The sequence below is a fragment of the Notolepis coatsorum genome (assembly GCF_963971535.1).
Source record: "Notolepis coatsorum genome assembly, chromosome: 7".
NCBI classification, from domain to species: domain Eukaryota; kingdom Metazoa; phylum Chordata; class Actinopteri; order Aulopiformes; family Paralepididae; genus Notolepis; species Notolepis coatsorum.
The window spans coordinates 70,245,197-70,254,642 of record NC_140171.1 but is presented as its reverse complement, the minus strand read 5'-3'; the positions used below and the strand labels follow the sequence as shown (position 1 = coordinate 70,254,642).

The 9,446-nt window shown below is 42.2% G+C and overlaps 1 protein-coding gene across 1 annotated transcript in view; it reads left to right on the top strand.

Annotated features, from left to right (window-relative positions):
* Window positions 1-9,446, top strand: part of lrba (LPS-responsive vesicle trafficking, beach and anchor containing) — a 622,382-nt gene that overhangs the window by 452,534 nt on the left and 160,402 nt on the right.

Sequence of the window (9,446 nt, the reverse complement as noted above, 5' to 3'; positions counted from 1 at the left end):
AATTGCCGTCGGATAGTGATCGGGAGTATTCCAAAAATAATATGCCAATTGTTTGATCGCCATCTGGTACATCTCATGTCCATTTGGTCCACGGCATAACCCACCACAACATATGGATCGGGGATATTTGACACGCTTCAATGGAACCGGGAGAACCGCTCGACTGGCCCGACCCAGAAAACTGCGCCCGGTGACATTTGACCGTTGCACAGGCCAAGATATAAGGTTTCAACGGGTGCTCGATACCGCCGTCTAGCTGGATGTGGCCGGTATTGCACTTTGGCGATCTCAGACTTATTCCCTATGGTAACACCAAGGTCCCTGGATGAATAATGAATACAAATATCAAGTAAAAGAATAAACGACCAAAACCCGAGATATCTCATGTCAGAGTAACCCGACTTATTTCGGGTTTGGCAATTAAAGAGTTAAAGAGACTTTGGGGGGGGGGGGGGGGGGGTAAATTGTGGGTTCTTGTGATTTTCTCAGTCATAAAGCCACTATTTTGGTGGTATCCCAGCGCTGCCGCCATTAGCGCTTCCCTCCTCCAGTCCACTGACTTACTGTCTACCAGGTCCCTACAGAGGCCTTTGTCCTCGGACCTCTTTGCACAAAAGGCTAAATGTTTAATGAGTTAATGCGTTAAAGGCTTCATTTTTCTACCAATTAACCCTGAGACCACTGTGCCATGTTCCTAAATCCACACAAGTTCTTTTTCTTTTTTTTGTTCACGCTTCAAAAAAAAAGAAAAAAAAAAAGCTAAGCAGCCAAGCAGGGGAAAAGTGAAAAGGCTAACCAGTTAGCAAACAGCACAGAGGGACAAAAAGGGTTTAATCCTTATTAGGCTAAATTCAAAACTAAATGCCCCAAAAGATCCTTTCAAAGGGGGGGGGGGGGGGGACTTTCCTGGAGGAGGGGAAGGCTCCCAACTTAGCAACGTTTTGGACTAAATGCTTTGAGGCTTATAGGCTCCATAACTTTACACTCAACGCAAGCCGGGCTGTTTATTTTCCTTTAATTCTCTCACACTCCAGCAGCTTCTTAGCCCTGTTTATTTTTCAGGCTTGTAGTTTGTTTTACTTCCCTGGAGGCAGATAGACTTCGATGTGTGACCAGTGATTACAGCTTGAATCAGTTACACAACGGTAGAACAATTGTGCCCATCAATCATAGGTTAAAATTAATGACACAAATCCTCTCGGCCAAATAACATTAAAGTGATCGCTGAGAATATCCTCTGTATTCTTCCACATTTCCTTACACACGCATGCAAACATACAGGGTTTGAGCCTATATGCCACTAACACTGGGAATACAGTCAAGAACATATCTTTTTGGAATAAGCCCGATCTAAGGTAAGGAACATCTGACGTCAATTCCAGCTTGATCCTGCAATGTTTTCATTCCGATTCCAGCTGATCAGCTTGTGTAGTGTTCACAACGAATGCCATTACTGGCAATCAAAGCATCAGAAACGACCCCCCCCCCCCCCTTTCATGCATTCATGATGAAACATAATACCTATTATATACATTTGAGTACTTAAAGCATGATATATTAACCATGTAGAGCAGTTCTGTATGTATATAAATAATAGTAGTACAGGTACATAGTATGTGTCCATCAGGTGGAAGGGGGAGTCTATTTTAAGTAGTCCAAAGTCCTTGGGGGGGGGGGGGGGGGCAGTCCGGCTTCCACCAGACCTAGGTGTTCAGCAGTCTGATGGAGGTTGGTACGAAGCTACCTAAACCCCTTTTGTTCAGTGATGAAGCTCTGTATCGACGTCCTGAGGGCATTAGTTTGTAATGGGTGTGAAGGGTGTGTGTGTTATTTACAACTATTTGGGAGGCCTTTTTAACTGTCCGTTTCTTAACAGACATGTTAGAGCAGCTACACAGTAACCATGTTAACAGGTTAGAGCAGCTACACAGTGACCATGTTAACAGGTTAGAGCAGCTACACAGTGTGAACATGTTAACAGGTTAGAGCAGCCACACAGTGACCATGTTAACAGGTTAGAGCAGCCACACAGTGACCATGTTAACAGGTTAGAGCAGCCACACAGTGACCATGTTAACAGGTTAGAGCAGCCACACAGTGACCATGTTAACAGGTTAGAGCAGCCACACAGTGACCATGTTAACAGGTTAGAGCAGCTACACAGTAACCATGTTAACAGGTTAGAGCAGCTACACAGTGTGAACATGTTAACAGGTTAGAGCAGCTACACAGTGACCATGTTAACAGGTTAGCAGCTACACAGTGACCATGTTAACAGGTTAGAGCAGCCACACAGTGACCATGTTAACAGGTTAGAGCAGCTACACAGTGTGAACATGTTAACAGGTTAGAGCAGCTACACAGTGACCATGTTAACAGGTTAGCAGCTACACAGTGACCATGTTAACAGGTTAGAGCAGCCACACAGTGACCATGTTAACAGGTTTGAGCAGCTACACAGTGTGAACATGTTAACAGGTTAGAGCAGCTACACAGTAACCATGTTAACAGGTTAGAGCAGCCACACAGTGACCATGTTAACAGGTTAGAGCAGCTACACAGTGACCATGTTAACAGGTTAGAGCACAGTGAACATGTTAACAGGTTAGAGCAGCCACACAGTGACCATGTTAACAGGTTAGAGCAGCTACACAGTGACCATGTTAACAGGTTAGAGCAGCTACACAGTGACCATGTTAACAGGTTAGAGCAGCTACACAGTGTGAACATGTAAACAGGTTAGAGCAGCTACACAGTAACTATGTTAACAGGTTAGAGCAGCTACACAGTGACCATGTTAACAGGTTAGAGCAGCTACACAGTGACCATGTTAACAGGTTAGAGCAGCCACACAGTGACCATGTTAACAGGTTAGAGCAGCTACACAGTGACCATGTTAACAGGTTAGAGCAGCCACACAGTGACCATGTTAACAGGTTAGAGCAGCTACACAGTGACCATGTTAACAGGTTAGAGCAGCTACACAGTGACCATGTTAACAGGTTAAAGCAGCCACACAGTGACCATGTTAACAGGTTAGAGCAGCTACACAGTGACCATGTTAACATGTTAGAGCAGCTACACAGTGACCATGTTAACAGGTTAGAGCAGCTACACAGTGATCATGTTAACAGGTTAGAGCAGCTACACAGTGACCATGTTAACAGGTTAAAGCAGCTACACAGTGACCATGTTAACAGGTTAGAGCAGCCACACAGTGACCATGTTAACAGGTTAGAGCAGCTACACAGTGACCATGTTAACATGTTAGAGCAGCTACACAGTGACCATGTTAACAGGTTAGAGCAGCTACACAGTGATCATGTTAACAGGTTAGAGCAGCTACACAGTGTGAACATGTTAACAGGTTAGAGCAGCTACACAGTGACCATGTTAACAGGTTAGAGCAGCTACACAGTGACCATGTTAACAGGTTAGCAGCTACACAGTGACCATGTTAACAGGTTAGCAGCTACACAGTGACCATGTTAACAGGTTAGCAGCTACACAGTGACCATGTTAACAGGTTAGAGCAGCCACACAGTGACCAGGCCAACCTCGTATGTATCAGGCAAAAAATGGGGCTAGTTTTGCATAACACGCCTGACGATTGCATACCCAAAGTAATCTGTGGTTTATTTAAGCATTACATCACGCGCAGGAGTGGTTTGTGAACAATAAACCATGCCTAGGGGTGGTCGTTAGACCCCCCTAGGCATGGTTTATTGTTCACAAATCACGACTGCAAGTGGTGTAATGCTTTTATACAACTGCCACATTCATCCAACCTTATTGCTATACAATAAACACACATTAATCGAAGATTTATTGAAAAAACCATCCGCCAGAAAAACTAGTTCCCACAACAACAAAAAAGAGAAATTGCCTCCATGTGGAAGCAGCTCGGAAGTGCATCCAACCAACTAACACATCCAACTGTGTGTTATTGGAATCCAACTGCCTTTCAACTAAGACATCCAACCAACTAACACATCCAACTGTCTTTCAACTAAGACATCCAACCAACTAACACATCCAACTGTCTTTCAACTAAGACATCCAACCAACTAACACATCCAACTGCCTTTCAACTAAGACATCCAACCAACTAACACATCCAACTTTTCTTTAGTTTTTAATTATGAAGTTAGTGGTTGTTATTGTAATGATTGATTGATTGATTGAACATTTTATTACCAGATGCAGAATGGGTACAATACAGTACGGCTCAATACACACAATTGTTAAAGGGATGCAGACGTACTTTCTATAGAACTTCATTCTTAGATGCTTCTATAGAAAGTAGGTAAAACAAATTAAAAAGTTTTCTTTGCCCTATAGGAAAAAAAAGTTTTCTTCGCCCTATTTTTTTATTAATTTTTTTAAACCTACTGTAGAGGGCCTAAACTTAACCAGTTGGAAACCAAGCGTACAGTAATACAATTAGCAATCAATCAATCAACTCAATAGGCCATGCTCACTCAGCTCTCTCTCAGTCTGACTCTCCCCCGCGTTGCAGACAGGAGTGTGTGTGTGTGTGTGTGTGTGGGGGTGTGTGGGGGTGGGTGGAGAGCCAGCGTCGGACAGTGTGAGAGTGAGGGCTGCAGTCAGGGAGAAGGAAAAAGAAATTGAAATTGGTTGCAAATTAATCAATCAATCAATCCGCTATTTTTCTTTTGTTACACAATGATTCATGACCCATAGATTACACAATCCAACATTGTGTAAGAGACTAAGACATTCGCCGTGACAGAATCGCTTGATATTTAGTCGTTATGACGCTATCAACATATCCATTTGTTAAAGATTATTGTCCGCCATCTTTTGATCCGGCGGAGTGATGTGATGTGATTCGGTTGTGGGCGGGTCCTGGGACCAGCAGCGTGGAGAGTTCCCTATACATACACAATTGACTGTTTCAGCCAATCAGAATCGAGAAATTTGCATGCCGTAGTATAATATACTTTATAGTTAATTATACTTTAAGAATCACTGTGCTAATGAAACACACTGAAGTAAAAGTTTTGTTTACTCACATTTCTGTTTACTTGTTGCCAGATACCTCTTTTTGAGTTCCAGCTGAGCGGTAGGAGCTGGAAAACATAAGTTTCAAGTTCAAGTTTCTTTAATAGTTGTCATACAGAAGTACAGAATACTTTTATACAAAATGCTTCTTACTGTTACGCTCCAGAGACTGTGCTAGACAAGATAGTATGAAATAAAATAGTATAGCATGTAAAATAGAAAAGAAAAAAAAAGTCAGTGTTCAGTATAGACATATGTACAATGTTCGATGCAGAATAGAAGTAACTGAGTTACCATACAATATACAATATACTATGCAATGTACTAATACAATACTATATAGTGCAGAGCAGAAATGGGATGAGGTACAATTTAGGTACAATTTACAGTAAGGTGTACGAGTTGTAGTGCAAATCCTTTACCAATCAATATAAAGTGTAAAGTGTGTTTAGGTGATCTAAAGTGTGGAGAGTGTGTGCTGCAGTGTGTTGTTTGTTTAAGTGAGTGTGTGCGTGTGGGTGTGTGTGCTGTGTGCATTTGATGGTTGTTGCATAGTGTTTATTGTTCGTTGAGCAGCCTGATAGCCTGGTAACTGTTCCATAGCCTGTTCCATAGCCTGAAGTCTCATCTAGTACAGATCCAAAGTTGATAACAGTCCCACAGAAAATGAGTGTTTTACAAAGGTTTTTGTAATGTGTGTACCGGCAATAATTCGGCATGATTATCCAAAATGGCCGTCCGCTGCCATTGATTCCGACTCGCTTGTCAAAACAAAGAACTTGTCTGGCTTCTTCTTTGTCTTTCTTGTTGCAATCACCCCTCGTGTGGGATACCCTTGGCTCCAGAATTTCATTGGCTACAAAGATGGTCAATCCTGTTTGTCATCAGAGGTGACTGGTCCGTTCAGGACCAGGCCAAACCAGACATGGTCACTTGTCCAAATGCCTTGTTAAATGACACTCGTCGGAAGTTTGGTCTTGTAACCCGAGACTGGAAGCATGCAATAGGTCGAGTAGGGTGACGATCGAAAGGCAGCAAATTAAACTTTCCAACAATGTATTGATTGATAGGCAATAACTCAGCCTGGAGTCGGCAGACGGATATTTTTTTAACCATTTTTGCAATCATGTTAACTCATTAACTCATTGGACGCCACCAGGCATGCGTTGTTCATGGGACGGGGTTGCACTCCGTGCAAGCCCACATAAGTACTCGCTATTTGCATATCAATAGCGCCGGTCGTCAGGTGTGTTAAATACGTTCTCAGATACATTCACACCTAACTTTTTGTGACTGACATGTGTTACATTCCATTCGTAGAGGCAATTAGGAACTGTCTGTAGTCTGCTGCTCAAGCAAGGGGACATTTATGGGCATTCGCGGGAGCGCGCGCACGCGCCTGGAGCGCGCGCACGCGCCTGGAGCGCGTGTGCACGTGGCACCATTAGGTGCGTGCAATCCCAGTTGATTTCAATAACGCACCACTGGACGCCACGCAGTTGAGCATTGTTTGTACTTACCACGCCAAGCTCTAAGAGATATAAGTGGAATAAGTGGCATGTTTGCAGGGCTATAACTATATTCTATATTATAGCTATGGATACAATACTATGGCCCATTTGACATCACCTATCTATCGTTCAATATGTGAAAAATAATAAATTTTTCCATCCATACGTTCCTGTGTTATACCGTGGTGAATATAAGTATAGTTATAGCGTGGTCGGGTAATTCCTGAAAGGCTTATACGTCAATTCTACTATAAACATTGCCGTTTCTTGCCTGTACACGCTATTATTCCCAAATCAAATCTATATCTTAGGTATTATGTTTCATCATGAATGCATGAAAGGGGGGGGGGGGGGGTTGTTTTTTGATGCTTTGATGTTGCGATCGGGGTGAAGACATGGTTGGATCAACGCAGGATTGATATCATATAGCCCTTACCTTCACTAGAATGTAACCCAAAAATAATATTTCAATTATCTGATCAACCAGGAGATCACTGCAACTCACACAAGTTGGAGAACTATCTCTCTCTCTCTCTCTCTCTCTCTCTCTCTCTCTCTCTCGCTCTCGCTCTCGCTCTCGCTCTCGCTCTCTCGCTCACACACACACACAAAGGGAGCCGCATGTGATTGGTGGAGGCGGGACCCTTACAAAATACTGTTGTTGCTAATCATTGACACATGCTAGCCTGTAATAATCCCCCACAGAAAAATCTACTTTACAAATAAAAAAAATTCCTGCACAAGAATGCAGGAAATGAAGTCTTTGTAACAAAAATGTCCTGGTGGGGGACCTGACTGGGGCTATATTTTGCACTATATTTCCTGGCCTGAATGATTTCCCCAGTCCGGCCATGGTTAAAAGCCTCCAATGCTTATTAGTGTGTGTGCGTTTGAACGTTTGCATGTTTCAACCATACATTTCCATTTATAAAAAATAAACATATATATATATATATATTATTATTAAGTTATTTTTATTTTTACTTTCTTTCAAACTGGTTTATGTTTTACTCAGTTTAACCTCCTCGTCCAATCCATTCCATAATCTCACTCCACAAACAGATAAGCACATCGATTTTTAGAGTGGTTCTTGCACCCGGTTGCTGAAGTTTCTGTTTCCCTCTAAGATTATAATTCCTGGTTCCTACCCTCTCAGTGAACCGTTATTGGATGGGGGTTGGAAGAGAGTTGTGTGAAGCTTTGAACATGATTCCGGCAGTTCTAAGTATGATCAAGTCCCATAATTTAAAAGCTGATGCTTGTAAAAACAATGGGGTAGAGCAGGGCTATTCAACTAAATTGTTCAGGGGGCCACATTGTCAGAAACCCAAGGGGCCAGGGGCCGGACTGCCACGGCGCCTCCCCGTGCTATGAATATATGTACACTTGACACAACACGCAACCACATTTTCACAACTTTTATTTAACTACATTGCAAAAGTAGTATACTTTTCAAAAAAAGTGCTTCATTTATGTGCCACATCTGCAACATCTCCTGCAGAAAGTGCTTCATTTATGACTGTGCAACAACTGCAACATCTCCTCTTCAACATTTCAATATAAAAATAAAATAAAAAACAAACAAGTGCATGATGTGCATCTGAACATTCTAACATCAACACTTGAACAAAAAAACACATTTATAGTGCAGCTGAGCTTATGAAAAAGTGCTTCATGTCTGTGCAACAACAGCAAATCACAGCATCTTATTAGCACTTATTGTCTACTCTTAACTCTCAAACATCAGGGGGGTGGGGGGCAGACAGGCCTAGCCTACATACACACATCTAATGAGAGTGATTGCACTTCTTTGACTGGGCAATGGCAGAGAAAGAGGGTTCATAGGAAGTGAGGGCTGTGATGCAAATGCTCATTTGTCAAGGAGGCACGTTGCTTGTTTTAATGGCATTCATGTGAGAGAAACTGGATTCACAGGTGTATGTTGAGCCAAACATTGTTAGCACAGATATTGCCAGCGTTTTTATTTTGGGGAATGTCTTGACATGAATACACTTTATCCAAAATGTTGTGGTGGATTCATTCTCAAGTGCCTGCTTCAGAGCAGATGATGCTTGCATGTCAATTATTTCAAGTTGCAGGAGACTTTCATCAATGTGAAGTGATGCAAGGAACTCTTGTCCTTTTGTGGAAATAGCAGCTACATTGGCAAATGGGTTGCTCACAAAATGCATCAATTCTCTGGACATGTCAAATTCATCAAATCGACTTGCAAAGTTTTCCCTCAATTTATCAATTAAATCTGTCATTAATTGAGTGACTTTTGGCTCAATTGTGCGTGTTAACGTTGACATGAAAAGGAAAAAGGATTTTTTTTTTTTTTTTTAAATATTAAAAGAAAATATTTTATTTTTATTTATTTTTATTATCATGTACTCTTTGGCGGGCCGGTCAGAATCATCCCGCGGGCCGGATCTGGCCCGCGGGCCGCCAGTTGAATAGCCTTGGGGTAGAGTGTTGGTTGTACTTAACATTGTACACAATCCTAATGGCCTTTTTTTGCAGTATATAAAGGGGTGATATATTGGAACGGTAAGAATTACCCCAGACTGTACTACATAGTCATACACATCATACATAGTCATAGCAGAAACCCCATATTATAATTATTTTGTATCGGTTTTTCTCTCTCTCTCTCTCTCTCTCTCTCTCTCTCTCTCTCTCTCTCTCTCTCTCTCTCTCTCTCTCTCTCTCTCTCTCTCTCTGAATGAGAGAGAAACATTGTTTCCATGGTCACAGAGACACACATGGTTAGTTGACTGAAGTAGCACAGTGTTAAGCAGCCATGCTAGGTGTCTACTGGAATGTGAAGGAAGGGTCGTGAAGGAAGGTCATGTGCTGCTACCATCTGAAGGTCCTTATGATGCTAACTGTGAAGGTGAGGGAACATTC